The sequence below is a fragment of the Cetorhinus maximus genome, chromosome 1 (genome assembly GCF_964194155.1).
Source record: "Cetorhinus maximus chromosome 1, sCetMax3.hap1.1, whole genome shotgun sequence".
Classification (NCBI taxonomy): Eukaryota; Metazoa; Chordata; class Chondrichthyes; order Lamniformes; family Cetorhinidae; genus Cetorhinus; species Cetorhinus maximus.
In genome coordinates this window covers 80,855,013-80,872,983 of record NC_135879.1, presented here as the reverse complement: position 1 = coordinate 80,872,983, position 17,971 = coordinate 80,855,013, and the positions used below count along the sequence as shown (strand labels likewise).

The following is a 17,971-nucleotide window of genomic DNA, read 5'->3' as shown; positions in this document are numbered from 1 at the left end:
AACGTTTCAATCTATGGAAATAGTGCCTCTCATAGCATAACACAAAAGTTAACTTCTTCCTTGTGGAACCATCACATCTAATCTGAGGAACTGATCTATTTAAATGTGGTGATCCCCAAGCAGAATATTAAAATGCATCTCTGTTTGCCAATAAGTTGCTGGAGTTGATTGCTGTTATCTAACGTAAGAACATAAGTAATAGGAGCAGGAGTAGGCCATCCAGCCCTTCAATCCCACTCCATCATTCAATGAGATCATGGCAGATCTTCTACTTCAACACCATTTTCCTGCAGTATCCCCGTATCTCTGTATTGTTTTTAATACGTAGAAATCTATCAATCTCAGTCTTGAACATACTCAATGATTGAGCCTCCACAGACCTCTAAAGCAAGACTGGATTTTATGCAAATCAATTCATGAAATCTGTGATTTCTGAAATACGCATCAGACAAATTTTCAAATCCCTTAGGTTCTCTATGTTGGTGAATTGGGCCTTTAGAATGGTCACAACACTAGAAATACACACTCTAAATCTGACATTAAATATGTGACATATTTTGTTGTAGTGATTCAACAAAGAACAATTCTTTTGGAGGGGTGGCAATAACTAGTAACCAGAAAAAATGGAACAGCACATTATTTTGCTGAGTTGGCACTCCATTCAGTACTGAAAAAAAACTGTAGATGTTGCAACAAGATGATCAATGATGATATCACCTGCAGTTATCAAAGTGGGAGAAGTCATTAGACACAGTCATAGACTAGCTGAGCTGTTTTCAAACATAATTTTTTAATATGTTTATTAAAGGGCGAATTTTGTAGATGTTACCATCTGCTTATATTGAGAGGCAGAATCTCAAGAATCTTTTTAGTACAATTAAATCAGGCATTATTATAACACTAATCATAAAATGAATATTAAAATTATTAGGATATTAAAATTAATGATAATATTACATTGTCCCATCAGTATGTAGCAATAACCAACAGGTTTTTGTGTGTGCATGCTCATTTACACTGGGATGAAGGTTTAACCAAGTTCAAAAGCTGTAAGCAAAATTTGACTATTTTGTGTTCATTTGCAAGTACTAAGATTTTGTCGAATTGAAATTATGTCAAGTTTGGGTTGACTAACTTCAAAATTTTGCAGTGTAAATGGACAGAGGTGTTCTAATGAAAGGTTTTTGACATGAAGCTTGAAATCTGTCGGCAGGGTTTTCCCAGGGGCTTCAGGACCCTCCCGTTAGACTCCACTGGGGATCAGAAACCCGTGTGGGAAACAATCACACCCATCTGTGTTTTTCCACGACTAATGGCCAGAGGGCGAGCTTGCCAGCCAATTAAGGGTGAAGTCGCGAACATGGGGAGCCAATAGGTGGCACTTTAGTTTGAAAGCATCAGCAGGGTGCCATGGCAGATAAGTGAAAGGGGCCCTCTCCTCAACATTTTTAAATCCATGCACCCTGCCACCCGCTCATCCCACTTCTGGGAAAATTGTCCAGGGGTGGGATGGAGCCAAGAATCTGGCACACCAGCTGGTGGCATGAAATTCTATGTCCACCTGCATCCATACCCACCCCCATCAGGAGCTAAAACTTAAGCCCTGTGTTTCCAGCACTTGGAGTATTTTACTTTTTATCATCTATCAATACAGTGAGCCACCATCCATTCAGTCTGAAGTGGGGCGTCAGATGCCTGGAGGTGTACGTGTAAATGCCAATTTTTTTTAATGGAACAGTGTGGGGGTTGTATTTGCACTCTATATTGACATATGAAGAATGATCTCTAACTGGGAGATCATAATCAGGTTTTTTAAACTTTAAGTTCTGATTTGCTGATAAATAGCTTTTAATATTTCCAAAACTCAGTCTCGCAGCAGAATGAATTGGCACCCATAACATATGTGATGTATTTGCCTTAGTAAATATGATGTTCTTATATCTGGGTGTCTGTCAACAGTTTGAAGGAAATACAATTGAGACCAAGACCAAAACTATATACAGTACGCTAGGTCTGGTCTCACCAATACCCTATACAACTGTAGAAAAACGTCCCTACTTTTATATTCCATTCCCCTTGCAATACACAACAACATTCCATTTGCCTTCCCAACCACTTGCTGTACCTGCTACTAACTTTTAGTGATTCATGTACCAGGACACTCAGATCCCTCTGTACCTTTGAGTTCTGCAATCTCTCCCCATTTAAATAATATACTGCTTTTCTATTCTTCCTGCCAAAGTGGACAGGTTCACATTTTCCCACATTATACTCCATCTGTCAAAGGTTTGCCCAATCACTTAATCTATCTATATCAATTTGCAGATTCCTTATCTCCTCTTTACAACTTACTTTCCCACCTATCTTTGTGTCATCAACAAATTTAACAACCATGCATTCAGTCACTTCATCCAAGTCATTAATATCAATTGTAAATAGTTGAGGCCTTAGCACTAATTGAGGCGGCACTCCACTCGTTACATCTTACCAACCCGAAAATGACCCGTTTGTGCTTACTCTGTTTCCTGTTAGCTAAGCAATCCTCTATCCATGCTAATATGTTATCCCCTACACCATGAGCTCTTATTTTGTGTAGTAAACTTTGACATGGCATCTTGCCAAGTGCCTTCTGCAAATCGAAGTACAGCACAGCCACATCCCTTTATCCATGTTGCTCGTTACTTCCTCAAAGATCTCCAATAAATTAGTCAAACATGATTTCCCTTTCACAAAACCATGTTTACTCTGCCTGATTGCATTGAGACTTTCTAAGTGCCCCTCTATTACCTCCTTAATAATTCCAGCATTTTTCCTATGACAGATGTTCAGCTAACCCGCCTGCTTTCTGTCTCCCTCCTACCTTGAATACAGGAGTTACATTTGCTATTTTACAATCTGATGAGACCTTTCCAGAATCTAGGGAATTTTGGAAAATTAAGACCAATGCATCTACTATCTCAGCAACCACTTCTTATAAGACCCTAGGATGAAATCCATTAGGACCACAGGACTTGTCAGCATTTAGTTCTAATAATTTTCTCAACACTCTTTCCTTGGTGACTGTAATTGCTTTAAGTTCCTCACTCCTTTTCACCTTTTGATGCATACTTATTTCTAGGATGTTATTTGTATTCTCCATAGTGAAGACAGATGGAAAATATCTGTTCACTTCATCTGCCACTTCTTTATTTTCCATTATTAATTCCCTGGATTCACTCTGTAAAGGACCAACTTTACTTACTCTTTTCCTTTTTAAATATCTGTAGAAACTCTTACTATCTGTCTTTATAATTCTAGCTAGCTTTCTCTTGTACTCTAATTTCTCCCTCCTCATTGGGCAGAATTTTGCCGTCAATGAGCAGAGGGCGAGGCCCGCTTGCTGACGCGTAAAATGACGCGGGATGATGTTGGGTGGAAACCCCGACGTCATCCCGGTCCATTTAAATTTTCAGGAAGGCGGGGGCACAGCAAAATCAGCTGCGGGCCTGCCGACCTGTCAATGGCCAATTGAGGCCATTGACAGGAGCAATTATACAATTAAAGGACCTGCCCGTCCAACCTTAAGGTTGGTGGGCAGGCCAGGAGCCCCGGCGGTAACTAGAAAAAACATGAAACCTCATCCACCGGCAGGATGAGGTTTCATGCAGGGTTTTAAAAAGTTTAATAAACTTGTTATGTAAATTATGAACATGTCCCATCTCATGTGACATTGTCACATGAGGGGGACATGTTAAGGAATTTTTTTTTCTATTTTTCATATCTTTACAAGTGTAATCGATCTCCCTGAGGCTACACTTTCCCTCAGGGAGATGTGCGCTCTTTCGTGCGCATGCGCGAAAGAGCGCACTCTTGCTTTTGGGGAATCCCCCCTCCTGCCCACACAGGGAGCGCATAGCGCTTCCCGCCAGATGTCACGCAGGGTGGGCCTTAATTGGCCCGCCCACGTAAAATGGCGGCGGAGCCCGCTTCTCCAGCGGGGATCGGCTCCCCACCTGCTGGAGATTGGGTCGGGTCCGCCCGCCTGGTAGGCAGAAAATTCTGCCCATTATTTTTTAGCCATTCTTTGCTGTTGTTTATATTCTGGCCAATCTTCTAACCTGCCACTAATCTTCACAGAATTGTATGCTTTTTCTTTGAATTTGATACTACCTTTAAGATTGTTAGTTAGCCATGGCTGGTACATCCTTCCCCTAAGCCACGGGCAGAGCTGCTACCTCTGAGGAGGAAGAAGAGGAGGAGGAAGCTCCTGCACATTCTACTGATTCTAAAATGGATGAAGATGAGGAGCCCGCCAATGGCAGAGCAGCAGGGAGTGATGGCCATGTAGCCAGGGCTGACACCATGCAGGAGTGGTTCATTGCCAGACGGGTCCTTGCTCAAAACAGATTTTCATGAGGTCCACCTATATAACACTTGCCATCAGCCAGTACCTGGTGACATACTTCCACATAAAGATTCTTGTAAACTGACTCCACAATTACTCAAGGGACTGCCCAACCCCTACAAGGGAGCAAATAGAGTTTGACTCAGTCACATTCATATGACTGCGAACCTCTCCATCATAAACACGGACCTCACCATATTTGAAAGCACGCATGGTAATAAGGCCATCACAACCTGTCCTCTTCACATGAAGGCCATTAACTGTAAATGAGCCGCCAGCTTGTCCCCATAATCAAACCATGCCCATAATGCAGAGATGGACACGGCTTAAGACTTAAACCCTGTATGCACTGATACGAGTGCATGTTGTATCATACATGCAGATATGGCGCTTTGTGCATGATGATGACACAACTGTGCCCTTGCAGCTTCCTGAAAGAACTTACGCAACATCCATTCCAGCCAATGGCTCTGTTTAAGAACTGGGCACCAAATGCATCATTCCTGGCTTCCATATATACCTCTACAAACTGCACAAATCACAGTCTGTGACACCTGGAAATCCAATGTAGCCACTGTAGTGGGGACAGCAAATAACCAATATTATCTGGACGATACATGACCTACCGAGCTACGATGCCCACACCGAGGCAAAAGGGCAAGCCTACAGAACGGATGAATGTTTTGCAACCAGCTCTCATGCTTGAGATGCAGTTGATGGCCAGCATCTGGTTGTGGAATCTGATCACTGAGCCTCCCTTAAAGGCATACTTAAATGCAAAATGAAAGATACAAGAAGTATTTCAGTGCTTGAGCCTTTGCCCTCTGGAGTCTTATGTAATACAGCAGAGAAAGCGGAAACTCTCCTATGGCTCATCAATCAGCCCAAATCCTTGCTCCTGTTGAGGACACATTGAGATGGACCTCAGTTTACTGCCCTCATTATTACTGGTAAGAAGCACCTTCATATTTTGATCATTCTTTTTGAGCTCTTTAGTATACAAATACACACCGACTCATGTAGAAGTGAAAGTAATTATATTCAAAAAGTGCTCAAGTATGATAAATAAGATGTGACGATTGTAACCATGATGAACCCATAAGTGCTCTAGACGAGACGGCGCCCTTTTCTCCCCACGTTGCCTCAGAGGAGGTGGAGGCAGGATGCTCACTTCTTGGTCTATATGGCAATGAGCAGTATGTTGGCTGGCCTCACTGTGCAGGTGCCCACTGGGCATCAACTTCAGACTGCAGCCTCTCTGCATGGTCAACCATGGTCACTCGCACATGTGCAGCAGATGTGGGCTCTGGCAGAAGGGCTGGGGAGGTAGAGAAGATGAGAGTGCCACAATCACTGGGGCCTGTGTTCGAGGGTATCTCAGCATGGAGGCACCTTCCCCATCTACCTGTAGCCTGAGCAGGGTCACCTATATTGGTTGCACTACCGAGCTACTGGCCCTTTGATTGGTCCAGCATTTCTGGGAGGCAGGCTACTGTCCTCAATTGGAGGGGTGATCCAGAAGGAAGCCTCTAAATTGGTTGCCGCCAGTAATTTGCTGCTCAGGGGCCCACCACCCCACATGCTGAGTCAGCTCCCACTTTTGGTTCCAGTAGTGGGACTACTTAATTAGTGAAAAAATTTCGGCCATTGTTTCCAAAGGCTGGTTTTGAATTTACCCCCATTTTAGTAGAGTGTCCTCTGGTTCTATTGTTTTGCACAATGTGAAACAGCCTGTTATGGTCTACAGTATCTAGACCATTTAGAATTCTATAAACAGCAATCCCATCACCTCTCAACCTTATGTTTTCCAGTGAGAACATCCACAATTTATCTAATCCAATCAATCCATCGCCTCTGTCATCCTACTTGTCCTCTTCTGCATTCCCACAACTTCAATATTTTTTTCCACTGTGGTGACTTGTGTAATGACATTTCCAACCTTAGAGATATGTAAGGTAAATCAAATTCATTAAAATACAAAGGAGAACTGAATGTTTTTTTCAGTAACGGTTAAGGAGGTATCATCTTTAGTTAAAAGTGTTTGACTAATCTTTTATTAGAAAATAAACACAACTTAAATTGTATCAAAAGTTCATCACTTCTTCTGTTTGTAATATTATTGCGACACAAATGACTATTCTCTATCACCAAACAAAAACACCTTTGTCAAATATTTTTCATTAATGCCTTGTCCCTTTTCATGTCTATTAAATAATAATAACTAAACATGCTAGATGCATGTCTCCCATGGAATAACAATAGCAAGAAAACCCAAGAGATGTTTCATTGAAGCAATATAACAGAGCAATCACAGCCTAATGTCTTTAGTTAAAGAGTAACAGATGGACAATGTTTTGAAAAAGAATAAAATTGAAACATCATTTCACGCAATACTAAAGCCTGAGGGCATGCAATGCATACAAATGAATTCCCTCAGTGACCCACGGCAACATTAAATAAATTGCTACTTGTGCAATTAAGAAGATTAAGATAAAATAGCATTATAGGTCTGATGTTAAAAAGCATCTTTTGTAAAGGTTCTTTTTGGGCCACTGAAATTTTGAATTATCAAAATCAAAAATAGGTCTCACCAAATGAGGTCCCAGTTCCAGAGGAGATGTATTTTCGCAAATGAAGTTAATATTGGATGATAAGCACCATAATTCACTATGCTTGTCAAACATAGAAGCTCAACACCCAGTGATGCACTTTATTACATATTAACAGCAACTCTACAAGGGTAAATATTGTGTGAACAATCTTCCATTTTCCAGGTGCAACATTGGCCTAGCAGTCATACATGCGTAAAAATACAACAGAAAGAGCAGCCCAACCATGGTTAACAAAAGAACTTAAAGATAGTATTAGATCCAAAGAGAAGTCACATAAAGTTGCTAGAAAAAGAAGCAAGCCTGAGGATTGGGAGCAGTTTAGAATTCAGCAAAGGAAGACCAAGAGATTGATTAAGAGGGGAAAAATAGAGTATGAGAGTAAACTTGCAAGGAACATAAAAGTGGACTGTAAAGCTTCTTTAAGTATGTAAAAAGAAAAAAAATTTGTGAAGACAAATGTAGGTCCCTTACAGTCTAAAATGGGAGAATTTATAATAGAGGACAAGGAAATGGCAGAGCAATTAAACAATTACTTTAGTTTTGTCTTTATGGAGGAGGACACAAATAACTTCCCAGAAATACTATGGAACCGAAGATCGCGTGAGAAGGAAGAATTGAAGGAAATTAGTATTACTTAAACAATAGTGCTGGAGAAATTAATGGGACTGAAAGCCGATAAATCCCCAGGCCCGTTAATCTACATCCCAGGGCACTAAAAGAAGTGGCCATGGAAATAGTGGATGCGTTGGTTATCATTTTCTAAAATTCTGTAGGTTCTGGAACAGTCCCGGCAGATGTAACCCCACTATTTAAAAAAGGAGGGAGGGAGAAAACAGATTGGTTATCCTAACATCAGTGATGGGAAAATGCTAGAGTCTATTATAAAGGGTGTGATAACAGGACATAGAAAATATCAATGGGATTAGACAATGTCAGCATAGAGTAATTGAAAGGGAAATCATGTTTGACAAACCTACCGGAGTTTTTTTTGAGGACATAACTAGCAAAATAGATAAGGGAGAACAAGTGGGCACGATGTATTTTGATTTTCAGAAAGCTTTTGATAAAGTCCCACATAAGAGGTTAGTGTGTAAAATTAAAGTACATGGATTTGAGGGTAATATATTGGCATGGATTGAGAATTGGTTAGGAGACAGGAAGCAGAGGGTAAGAATAAAGAAGAAGCGGAGTGGCAGACAGTGACTAGTGGAGAACCACAGGTATCAGTGCTTGGGCCCCAGCTATTCACCATATATATCAATGATGTGGATGAGGGAACCAAATGTAACATTTCCAAGTTTGCTGACAACACAAAACTTGGTGGGAATGTGAGCAATGAGGAGGGTATTAAGAGGTGTCAAGGTGATTTAGACAGGTTGAGTGAGTGGGCAAATACAAGGCAGATGCAGTATAATGTGGATAAGTGTGAAGTTATCCACTTCAGTAGGAAAAACAGAATGGCAGAGTATTATTTAAATGGTGATAGATTAGGAAATGTTGATATACAAAAGGGCCTGGTTGTCCTTGTACACCAATCACTGAAAGCAATCATGCAGGTGACAGCAAGCAGTTAAGAAGGCAAATGGTATGTTGGCCTTCATTGCGAGAGGACTTGAGTACTGGAGCAAGGATGTCTTACTGCAGCTGTACAGGGCCTTGGCGAGTCAGCGCCTGGAGTATTGTGTCCTGTTTTGGTCTCCTTACCTAAGAAAGGATATACTTGTCAAAAAAGGGAGTGCAATGAAGGTTCACCAGACTGATGCCTGGGATGGTAGGATTGTTGTATGAGGAGAGATTTGGTTGACTAGACCTATATTCACTGGAATTTAGAAGGATGAGGGAGATCTTATTGAAACATATAGAATTCTGACAGGGATGGACAGACTGAATGAATGACATTTCCCTCTGGCTGGGGGGGTCTAGAACAAGGGGTCACAGGATATGGGGTAGACCATTTAGAACTGAGATGAGGAGAAACTTCTTCACTCAGAGGGTGGCAAACCTACAGAATTATCTACCACAGAAGACTGTGGAGGCCAAGTCGCTGAACCTATTTAAGAAGAAAATAGATCGATTTCTGGACTCCAAAGGCGTCAAAGCATATGGGGAGAGCGCGGGAGTACAAAGTTGAGATAGAGGATCAGCCATGATCACACTGAATAGCGGAGCAATCTTGAAGGGCCGAATGGCCTATTCTTGCTCCTTTTTTCTATATTTCTATTTCACCCATTCTTGCTAGCTAAATGCCCAAGATATTTGGGGACCAGGGATTTATCTGCATGCTGCCAGCCAAGTTTAAGGGTGTCATGTTTTGAACTGTCTCTAGTAGTCCATGTGTGGGTCAACAGATAGGCCATTCAATCAATGCCTGGTACAAATGGGTAGAACAGAATTGTAGTTGGGATCTTCCAATCAGCATAATGTGCTGATTTGCTTATTTAAGCAGTCTGTTCCAGGCAAGCGAGCTGCTCCCCATTTACCGATCTGTATTAAAATTACATACAGTGACCAGGGATAACTCTTCTTTGAAGTATTGGCATGGGATCTCTTACATCCATAAGAGTAGGTAGATAGAGCCTCAATTTTTAAAATAGGACTCTAACCTTTGTATTTTAAATTATTTACCTCTTGCATGGTAGTTTCGTCTGTAACTGTAATAAGCACGCATATGTGTTGGAACAAGGCTCCTTCTAGTCTCTGAGTATCACAGATCTAAAATTTATAGACACTTTAAAAAAGTTAATTGATAGGAATTAAAATGCTCCAGCCTACCAAACATGCTCATTGCTCAAATATACTGCAATGGAGTAAGAACATTTCGTGAAGTTATGGCCCTCAGTATATTGGAGAATATTCCTCTTATGGTGCTTTCTGGAGGCAATGTGAGTGCAGCATACCAGAGGAACGCATCAGGCTGAAGTAGTATGTGATTTTCCTGTGGCTCTGACTGGAATGAACAGGGTAGACTTTGAGCACATGTGGAAGCAGCAGCATTGTTAAAGAGTCTTTTAAGTGGAAGCCCCAGAGGAGATCCAGACAAACTTTGAACTTTAAAGGAAATATGAGTGGAGCTTTTATTGAAGTAATTTCTGAGGAATTCTGGCTAGTTTATAAAAAAACAAATTGTCAGCCAGATAGTGTGATTTGCATATCCGCTCTTTCACCGCTATTTAAAGGTTCTGTCCCCATGAATGAATTTGTGCTACTGTGCCATGACTAGAATGGCAGCAGCACCCAAGCAGGGGATCAGTGCTCCTGCAGTCTATGTTGGACAGATGTAGTGCCAAGCAATAGAAGGCAGAACAGAGTATGGATATGAGGAACAATGGGGAAGGGATAGGAGCAGACAGCTGATATAACTGTGAGGTTTCTCTTTCTTTTCATGGGGTAAACTCTTGCTTTGTGGCAGAAGTCAATTTTAATGGCTCAGGAATGGCCGAGACAAATAAGTTCAATAGTGATCAAGGGAGGCTGCAGTTATTTCACAACGGCCGCATCCAACATGTGGCAAAAGTGTCATCTCTGGGCACAGCACTGAACGCAGTCTCCATCACTAAATTTAACAGATTAACAGCAACACATCCTGAAGCAGCAAAGCTATTATTTATTCAGAAGGTCAGAAGTATAAAAAAAACATACTTAATGCAAGCAGCAGCTAACTGGCAGCTCGGAATGCCACAGTGCCAGGATTTTATGAGGACAGTTTACTTCTGATTTGCAACCAGTTCTATTGGAGAAATTTTGTTTGCATAGTCTTTGAATATTCATGCATGTGTAATTTACATTGCTGAAATATCTTCAGGTGCAGACACCAGAAAAGCTATTGAGGGTGTTTTGATGCAGGTCTTTTCAGAAGGTGACTGTAGGAATGGGATTGGTGTCCACTTTTACCGTGCACGACAGCCATTTCCAGGTTTTATTTGGAAGCAACGCAGGTGAAAACTGGCATTCAGATAACTTTCAAAATAAGCAGGTGGATTTATTTTCAGTCATTAGATATTCTGGAGTAATGGTTCATGCACGGGTTTTAAAATCTACAAACTAGCAGCAATGCAAAATTTTTGCAGGGTTGAGCAACCAGTGCCAATGGATTTTCACCAGCAATTCATGGACAAGCACACAAATCAAATTAGATACACACAGATTTCTTAAATATGCAGCCATTCTACTATTCATAACTTGTTTCATTTGTGCCACACACTATATCATTATTACTCAGGCATAGTTTGGTTTGTAAGCTAAACTACACTTGCTAGAGGCCTTCTCTGTAATTTTGATCATGAAAGCTGCAATTCTGACCCAGCCACTGGTTACAGAGGATCTCCATTCATCACAGTGACAGTCCCTCATGCAGGAGCAGGGTGCAGAAGGAACATATTAAAACACAGTCATTGTTTGGGTCAAAGCCTAGCGGCAACCATCTCTTTTTTGAGTCTTTGATGGAAGTGCTTCACAGCCACAATAACATAACTAAAAAAGAAACAAAAAAATAACATAACCAAACTAAGGATGTGAGGTACTGGCCTGGATGTTCATAGAGTCAGGGAGCCCTTTTAAAATGGCAGGTGGGACCTGGTTCAAGGATTCCTGCTCCCATTTCCATTTCCAGCTATTTTTGCCAGTGTGGGAAGCTTTCTCACATGCAGCGTTCCCGCCCTTGCCAGCTCCATTGCAGGGCTGGGCAGTCCAACACGACCCCCACCCCATTTTTGTAGAGTCGGGCCCAATAAGTATACCTGGTTCACAGCATTTCAGAGGAGACATGAACCATGGGGAAATCCAGTCCCAAGTAGGGAATGAGAATAAAAGTCACCTGGTCTCGGAATTTCTTCATTGACAGACTTTCAAATATATTTTAAAAAGTGCTTTCAATTTCAATAGTTAGATCTTGTGTCCTAGGTAAGGTGTATTTTCACCACAGTGATTGACTATAAAACTCTGTCCTGCAAAGGTAAATAGACCATTATATTCACCAGTAATGTGTAAATGTTGACATGCATTAGAGTCCTTTTCCCGTTGGGAAAAGTGCTCTTATGCATTCAAAATGGAAGAAAACACTGCTTGGGAACTTTAATGTAATGATTTTAAATGCCCAGAGCTCTTTAAAATGCAAGAAGAACCTTCAACAACTGTCAGTTAGAGGCAAAAAATCACACACACACCTGCTGCTTAGTGGATTGATTGACAGGCCATCAGGTATAACTTAAAAAAATCTTAGGCATCTGTGTTTTGCAATTTCAATAGACTCCATTGTCTGAGAGTTAGAATGGCTTGTTTTGATAGCTGTTACCATTATGAATGCTTGGCTGTGTTTCAAAAGGTCCACAACCACTTATCTCAGCAGTGTATCGACACTTTGATTGACAGTTTCAAGGGTTTGCTGCCTTTGATGTTGTCATTGAAATAGATGTTTGTTTGTTTTTCAACACACTGAGCACTTGAGGGATTTGAAGTTGTTGGAATGGCTTTTGTCGAAGGAGGTTTTTTTCACTATGGTGTGTTGGGATAAGATTATATTGTTAGAAGTTTTTAAAAAAATAATCCATTTCAAAGACATCCTAGGTCTTCCCATAGCAAACTGGGTGAGTGGCTACGGAAGATACATGAGGGACATGAAGGGGCAAGGGGGATCTGAGGAGGCAAGGTGTGGCATGGGGAGTGGAAAATGGAGGATGAGGGAATGAGGGAAGGTGAGGGAGTGAGGGGTGTAAGTGTTTGAGGGCCTGACATTCATTACTGAAACTAGACAACATTCCAGTAAATGGATGCGGGCATTCCAGCCTGCCAATCCGCTTGCCTCTGTTACCGCCTTGGGCCTGCCTCCGGAGGCGTTGGCCCAACTCCATCACTTCCCCACCTCTCCAGAGCAAAAATAGTGGGTACAGGAGCCCTTTATATGGAGATGGAACTGTCCAGTTGGAAAATTTCCCAACTCGACCTTCCCGCCTCATCAGCAAAAGTCCGGCCCACTATCTTAATTGATGTTTATTTTTGGATAATGTCAATTCATATTAATCCAAAATGAACCAATGAGTTCAGTTCCACCTCCAATTATTTACTTTAATGTGTTCAAGCATAATGTATTGAATCCTTCAAAGCTTCGGCGTTTATGTTTCAACCCATTCTCACCATCCTTTCATAAAGATCACTGACACATACATCTAAGTCATCGTGTTCGAGCTAAGCAGCCTGCTTTTGGAAAGGCAAATATTGTGAAAGTTAAATCTGCCTTACGACATTCTTGGGGGAATTCAGCAAGCATCATAGGATCCACAGTTTTCAAAATCACTCACTGCTGTGGCAATTTAATGAGGCAGCTTAGTTAAGCTACATTGAAAAAATATACTGGGAGCACTCAACAGGCTGAAGGTAATGCTTTTTATTGCAATGTTTATGCAAAAGAGAAAATGCTGCAATGTAAGTACAAATATAACTTTACAGAAAAAATAAACGAATGAGTTATGCTCCAGTGATGCTGTTCTCAGAGGTTGGACAATGCTTTAGGACAGGTTTCAACCATTGGGTGACCAGCCAGCAAAGTGGACAGTTTGGCACTCTAATTCCTTAGTCATGGGCCATTAATCAAGGGGTGATAGAACGGTCAGAGAGAGGAGGGGAAGTGAGAGAAGTCATGCTGGCAAGAAACTAGCTGGACAACATTTAAATAAAATTTGATGAAATGGACAATTACCAACCTATAAGGGAATTGACGTTTCTCATAATGCCAGGTGTGTTCCACTTGTACCTCTGAGCACACCTGATGCTGGATTCATCGAAACATCGAAGTTGCACAGTAGTAGGGAGATCTGGACTGAGGGATTTCACTGCCCTCGGGTTAGCCCCCTGTGACATCGAAGGCCATATTTGGGACAGATGGAAGTTCTGCCTGCCCCAGGCCATATGCTAACATGAGTGGGAAAGATTCCAGAGATCTGACATTCTTGAGCACGTCAGATATTCTTGTGCAGTCAGGCCTCCTTGTCCCTGACTTAGATATACCTTGAGGGGCCCATATGTATTCCTCAGAAGCTGCTAAGCAACAGAGAATTCTCATAACTTAAAGTACATTTTTGGACAGCTTCCCAATAGTTTCTGACTGTAATTGCTTCTTCTAGGTGATTGCAATATATCAGTTTTGAGATTTTCATGATTGTACAAATCAATATTACAGCAGTGAACTGTAGTGGGGCTGAGTACAGTACACCCACACAGTGACATAGGAAGGCACGTGATCAGTCTAGCGGTGGACAGAGATGTGTGAAGACTGAGGATGGAATCAGCTCCATATCTGTACCCTCCACTGTATACATGTACACAGTTATGAGTTGCTAATAAAGACTTGCTGTTAATATACTCAAGGCTACAAAGCCTACTTCATGGTGTCCGAAGCAGGATTCTTCATGAACCACACTTCTTTTCCATTGTTCACCAATTACATGCCTTCAGCATTAGCTTGATTGTGCAGTTTGAATAATTTGGCGAAAGATGGCCATGACAGCAAAGGTGACGGCAGCCCCAAATTTAGAGATGCCTCTCTGGGGCACCTGCTGGATGCAGTGGAAGGCCGCTGCGAATGCCACTGCCCCAGCTCTGGCTGCAGGAGGTCCACCAGAGTCACCAATGTGGCCTGGGAGGCGATGGCAGCAGCAGTCAGCGCCAATGTCAGCCATCCAGTGCAGGAAGAGGATGAATGCTCTCATTCATTCCACCAGGGTAAGTCAACCACCCCATCAATCTGAACACACACTCCCAAACCCATCACACATTCACAGGGACCTCACCTCAAGGGACAACATCACATCTCCATCAGGCTCATATCCTTATCCCAGCCATGGCTCCGCTCACCACACAAACATTCCATGCATCCTTATCAACTGCAGTGGCATGTGTCCTGCTCACACACTCTCCATCTGTTTTCATGCAGGAGATGTGGTTCACAACAGCAGGGAGAGGTCCCAGACAGGGGGTGGAATGGCCCACATTAGGTCCCTCACTCACTTTGAGGAGCATGCCATCACACTGACTGGTGAGGACATGGACCGTGGCTGCGGCAACGGTGAGGTAGACAGTGAACACCCTCGTGAGAATCCTGCAGCACATCATCCCTCTCTCAACGCAACTGAGTGCACTCTTTCCTGTTTTTGATTCTGCTACCTTGCACTAATTATCTCTACTTTTGTTCATAGGGAGCTCTGGAAGCAACCTATGCTCTCAGCCAGCCAGTCCGTGAGTCCATCCAGGTCCTTAACTCCAGACAAGAGGGCACCTCCATTGAAGAGCTGGAAATAAGCAGTCTGGAAGACCTGTCACAGTGCTTACCCACATCCTTCACCAGCGCAGAGACACACACCTCGGTGGGACCTAGATTTAGAGCAGGCCTGGGTTCACAATCTGGTGGTCACTGTGTGACTGCAGCAGGAGGAGGCAGGTTCAGCCGAGCTCCCCAGTACTTGGAGAACTGCTGGATAAGAGGCATCTGTCAGGCCCGAGTTAATTGACAAGCCTCTGGGTTTAGCCTTCCAACTCATTGTGGAGAGCAAGCAGAAGACGCGGGAATATCATGCAGAGCTGTTGGAAGCCTTCAACAGGGTGGCATGCAAGTCGGAGGTGTGCATCCGCCTGCTCCCTGATGAATTGGTGCCCACATGTGCACACATGGAGGTCTCTATGGGAAGGACAGTGGACACTAAGGGGGCCTGGTCCAGCTCTGATCCAGCAGAATGCAGAGATGCACACTGAACTGCACTCCATTGTGGTAGCCATGGGTGAGTTCCTGTAGTGACAACGTGAGGGGGAAATGGCATTACTCCAGGTGCTCCTTCCCCTCAAGGAGTCAGGCTGGGGCCCATTGGCACCAGAAGTGGGGAGGAGCGGCAGCTGGACACCCCTGGGCCATCTACTCAGAAATCTCAGAGGCTGTCTGCTTCCTCCAAGTCCCCTTTGCCTGTGACCCCCTCAACCTTGTCCTCTGCCACTGCAGGGGGAGTGGTTGGCCGACAGGAGGACAGCTAAAGCAAGCCCAAGCCCCAACACCTCGGCTCTCCTGAGGGTGCACACCAACGTCAACAAGGCCAACCATTGCACAGGCTGTCTCCACCCCTGCTGTGGATGTCAAAGCAATGGTAGGCATATAAAAGTTTTCCCGCCGGCGTAACGGTAAATCAGACATGGGGGACGATTCCGGTCCTGCCTTTCTTTGCATCCCATTAGCAGGATGTAAATCAGGTTCACACCAGCCTCCAGCAAGATTCGCGACCCGCCACAGCGGACACCATCGGATGATCCCGCTGTGATTTCATGCCAATGAGAAACCGATTTCTGCCCTTCCCGCTGTATTGTCTCCTCCCGCCTGCCTTTGATGCCGCCATAAACGAGAGCCGACAATTCCGCCTCTTGTCTTTGACAGTCTCTACGCTATGAATGATTGAAAAGACTGATGGGGCGTACTGCACAGACAGGAAGCCACAATCAACCAGCTCAATTCCAGAATATTCTATGCTCCATGCTATGTTGTTTTGTTGATGATGGAAGTGGAAACCACCTCAGGGTCCAGCCCTGAGATATGGAGCACACCCCCGAAGATTTTGATGAGATATATTTTGATCAGCAGCTAGTCTCTACTGCACTTCCTTTCCCCTTCTTCTGATGAGCACCTGAGGTGCAGCTTTAGAGATGCAGACATGTATAGAGATCATTAGTAACCGAGCCTCTCCTGATTCTAGAAAATCTGAGGGAGTCCATGGCTGAGGTTTTACAGAAAAAAAAGCACATTTTTCAGGGTATTTTGAACCAGTTTACACATATAATTGCAGAATTATATAACCAATTTGAGTGGCATGTTGCACTATGTTTCAACCAGAAATCATTTTTAGGACAAGGCAACACATTTATTTAAATACTTTTCCAACTATTTACATTTATGTGACACATTGAAAGTATCAAAACTTTCAAGGTGAAGTGCAAAGGTGTAGCATGCAATTGACCAGGAGCAGGACGAAGGTTAAAGGAACTCACTGAAGATATTGTTTTAATGAGAAAGATTTTGAGGTAACTTTTAAAGGCGGGGGAGATATAGCACAGCGAAAGGTTAAAATACAGATCTGCAAAGAGCAGGGGTCTGATAATTGAAAGATGTGCCAATGTAATACAAAGACACAAAAGAATGTGAAGAGCTCACAAGGTAAGCTGCCATAGGGCTGCAGTGGTAGATTAGAGAGACGCCATGGAGGAATTTATAAATGCAGACTAAGATCAGAAAATCCATACGGTGAAGCAGGGGGCACCAAAAATTATTTAATGCTCGTTAATTGGGGACATTAGACTACAGCCAGAAACCTTCAGGAAACATCACAATTCATAACTAAAAGCTTGTGCACATGTGGCATCAATATTTCATGTGGGTGTGCAAACATTACTCCGCTTCTGCGCACATAGACCCCATTGGCTGAGTGTCAATGTGTAGGGAAGAGAGGCCTTCATTGATGTCCCACTTGAGAAGCCTTTAATCTGACCTCTTGCATTTTCTTATTCTCCTCCTCATTGTAACACAAACTAAAAGCATTCCACAGAACAATATATACTTTGAATGCCAAGCAGAGCAGAGTAGTAACAAATATTCTGACTCAGTCTATGAAGTGCTTTAAAGGGCACATTGCAGACAAATAAACATCAACCTTCAGTATGAGCACATAAAGTGGCCTCCTCTAAGCAGTGCTTGGCTTAGGGGTACCTGCTGCAGTCTCTCCCATCACAATTATAATACCATTAATTATTTGAGGCAGATTTTTAAGTGAAAATGGAGCGTGCTGGGTTGACAGGGCTGGCCAACCACCCTGACTCCACTTATGGGGCAATAAGCACCTCTGGCAGGTCTTAAAGGGAATTGGGATAGGAGAAAGCAGGTGCAATTTGCTGGGTGTGGATATGCGGAGGTAGGTTTAAAAAAAAATCTGCTCCAATGTTGTCTCAAAAAGTA

General features: G+C 42.8%; 1 protein-coding gene across 6 annotated transcripts in view; it reads right to left on the bottom strand.

Moving 5' to 3' along the window:
- The window catches only part of LOC144681248 (ankyrin-2-like), an 866,008-nt gene that overhangs the window by 303,356 nt on the left and 544,681 nt on the right, over window positions 1-17,971 (bottom strand). The window lies entirely within an intron of this gene.